Here is a 4,043-nt window from a genome sequence, read left to right on the forward strand (position 1 = left end):
AGTTATAACGTCTTTTCAAATTCGGCAAAGTTAAAAACCTATCATGGGGAACCAAAGAAAGACTAAAAAACTCTTCAGAGTCCAACGTGGACTCTGGTATAACAACCTCCACCATATGGAAGGTATAATTAAATTTGTCATTCCGTTTGTAACTGTTGAAATCAAGATACAGCTCGCAATTTTAAAGATAGAGAGTCAATATTTGGTACAGAAGTTTTTATTACTTGCAAGATGGTTGGTATTGAATATGGGATATATCGGTCCACGTTTTGATATAGCCCCCATAGAACGGTACCTCCCGATTTTCGGTATTTTGAAGGTTTTAGCTTCATTATCACACCGAAATGGCTGAAATTTGGTACTCAGTCTACGTTGGTGGTATAAAACTTTCCCCCAGAACTTTGTAGGTATCGGTCTATGCCTTCATATAGACCCCATAGAACGGTACCTCCCGATTTTCGGTATTTTGAAGGTTTTAGCTTCATTATCACACCGAAATGGCTGAAATTTGGTATTCGGTCTACGTTGGTGGTATAAAACTTTCCCCCAGAATTTTGTCGGTATCGGTCCATGCCTTCATATAGCCCCCATAGAACAGTACCGCCCGATTTTCGGTATTTTGAACGTTGTGGCCTCAATATTCCACCGAAATGGCTGAAATTTGGTATTTAGGCTTCGTTGGGGCTACTCAAACTTCCCCATTAAATTTGTCGGTATAGGTCTACGCCTTCATATAGCCCCCATACAACGGTACCTCCCGATTTTCGTTATTTTGAACGTTGTGGCCTCAATATTTCACCGAAATGGCTGAAATTTGGTATTTAGTCTTTAATGTGATATAATACTATTCGCCAGAAATTTGCCTGTACAGGTCCACGCTTTCATTTTGCCCCATTTCCGACAAAAATTCGTCGGTATAGGTCCACGTTTCGATATAGCCCCCTTAGAACGGTACCTCCCGATTTTCGTAATACTGAAGATTATGACGTCAATATCCCACCGAAATGGCTGAAATTCGTTATTTAGTCTTCCAAGAGTTATAAAATATTCCAGAGGAGAATTATCAGTATAGGTCCCCGTCTTCCAATATTCCCATAGAAGCGTACTTCTTGATTTTCGGTGGATAGAATTGCTAGAAAAGCGTTGGACTAAGTGTATTGAAGTTTCAGGAGATTATATTGAAAAATAAAAATATTTTTGTAAAACTAACTATTCTCTTTCATTGATAGGCTAAGAAGTTTCCGAACCGCCCTCGTATGTCGAAGTCCAAATTTAGGCCCAAATCGGTTGACCAGTTCGAGTGCTATAGTGCGCTCCAGCCACTACACACGGTGCCATAGGGATTTTTACAACTTTCGGGCTATTTTCTCAGGAAGTATTTACTTGCCCCTAAAAAACTTGTAGCATCGTAAAGGAGGCAGTAAAACCAAGTTGCTCCAACAAAAATAAAAGTGATTCGAGAGCAGGTCTTAAAGTGAACTTATCCGAAATTTTGTGTAGAGGTATCCGAAGGAGTGAGCAAACCTGATCTATACCTGATAGATATATTAAGTATGGATCAAATCGTTCGCTACCCTCAAGAGTTATCGTGCGCACAATTTCCCTGAAGGAGTGGACCGATATGGCTTATCTTCGAACTTAAACTAAGTTTAGACAAAATATTAAGAAGGCCAAATGTTGGACCGAATTGGCAGATCCACTCGAATGTTATCTTGCGCTCCAACAACTACACGCGGTGTCATAGGGATTTTTTACAACTTTCAGGTTATTTTGTCAGGAAATATGGGCTTGCCTCTGATGAAACTTATACCGTCGTATTAGGTGTAGTGAATACAAGTTGTTACAACAAAAATCAAAGCGATTCGAGAGCTGTCCTAAACTGAACTTGTCCGAAATTTTGTGTGGGAGGTACCCGATGGAGGTGACCGATTGAGTCCATATTGGAACCGCATCTAAGTCTGGTAGAAATTTCAGGATGTGCCAAGCGTGGACTAAATCGGTTACTACCTTCAAGAGTTATCGTGCGCACAATTTTTTCGAACTTTTGTGGGGGAGGTATCCGAACTTAAACTACGTTTAGGCAAAATATTACAATACCCAAAATTTGGTTCAGGCAGATGGACGGACATTGCTAAATCGACTCCAAATTGTCTGAAACGGATTTCGTCCAAACATACTTGGGGTCTAAAACCATTATTTCGCTGATGCCCATTTTGCCCGTATGAAAGTGTATATACCCTCGATAGCATAAATGCTGAGGGTATAAAAAGCGCTACATTGAACAAAACCATGATAGTATCGGTTTGAACATTTTCGTATTTATCTGAAATCTAGGTACTTCTTTTGGGCCTACAGACCCGACCTTACTTTTAAATATGTTATATCTCCAAAACTACTGAACCGATGGCACGAAATCTGTACAAACCCCCTATGTCCCCCCTATGTAGTGGCTAATGCTCACGACAACTCTTGAACCGGATACTGCGTGGTCCAAAGTTTGCGTATCGTAATATTTCTGCAAACCTTTGATAAAATTCGAAGATGGTAGTTATCTGTTCACTCCTTCCGGTATCTCCCCCACTTATGTATATTCATTTGAGGTTCCCAGTGGTAAAAAAAACGTATCCACCTAAAATTGTGGGCATTTATACTTTCGTAACAGAAAGGAAACTAATTATACCATAAAAATTCTGAATATTTCATGGTGGAGGTTATAAAAAGTTCGGTCAGGCCGAACTTAACCCTTATTTCCTTGTTTGTTTTATGTCACTTAGACTTTTTTAATCTTAAACGTTTTATTTACAATTAAAAATGTTACAGTACGTTTAGACTGGCGTTAATTATCGTAATAATGACTCTTTCTCAATTCGCTTGTCATATTTTACAACATACAGTTTGTCAAGTAATTGCTTTCACAGTAAGAAAACGAACATTTTTCATGCATTAATTAGTGAAAAATGGCAAATAGTTGTGATAAAAAATTCCGTTTTTTTTTTTTTTTTTTTTTTTTTTGCAAAAATAGTTGATCGACTTGTTTTAGACAAGATTGAAAGTATAAATAAACAAGTAAAAAGCATTAAGTTCGGCCGGGCCGAACTTTTCATACCCTACACCATAAAATATTCTGAACTAAAATGGAATAATTACTTTTCATTCCTGTCCCCAACTTTAAGTGGGTACGTTAAAATGTCAGATAATGTTTATTTACATTTATGCTTCATTCGGGAGGCCCTTTTTTATGGTGCCTATATCTAACTATGTATGTTGACAATTTTTGGTGGGCTAGAAATTGGGAGGTACTGTTATATAGGGGTTATAATAAAACATGGGCCTATGTTGACAGTTTTTGATGGGAGCCTTTAATGTCAAATAACTCCAAATTCGGTTAAAAAATTTAGCTAGAATCTTCAAAATATCGAAAATCGGTACATAACGTGGGAACTTCAAATGTCATTAACAGCTAGTTCGGAGGTATCTGGGCTATACGAAAATATGAACTTAAATGAACCGTTATATGGGGGCTATACCAAAACGTGGACCTATGTCCACAAGTTTTGTCATATAAGTTTATTGACATTTAAGAACTTTAAATGTCAAATTATAGCTACATCGGTCTGAAAATGTAGCTACAAACGTCAAAACACCGCAAATCGGGGGTACCGTTATATGGGGGCTATACCAAAACGTGGACCTATGTCCACAAGTTTTGTTATATAAGTTTATTGACACTTAAGAACCCTAAGTGTCAAAATATAGCTAAATCGGTTCTGAAAATGTAGCTAAACTGTCAAAATACCGTAAATCGGGGGGTACCGTTATATGGGGGCTATACCGAAACGTGGATCTATGTCCACAACTTTTGTTATATAAGTTTATTGACATTTAAGAACCCTAAATGCCAAATTATAGCTACATCGGTCTGAAAATGTAGCTAAAAATGTCAAAATACCGCAAATCGGAGGGTACCGTTATATGGGGGCTATACCAAAACGTGGACCTATATCCACAACTTTTGTTATATAAGTTTATTGACACTGAAGAAC

This window comes from Musca autumnalis, unplaced genomic scaffold (genome assembly GCF_047663935.1).
Source record: "Musca autumnalis isolate F117 unplaced genomic scaffold, ASM4766393v1 scaffold_1, whole genome shotgun sequence".
Taxonomy (NCBI): Eukaryota; Metazoa; Arthropoda; class Insecta; order Diptera; family Muscidae; genus Musca; species Musca autumnalis.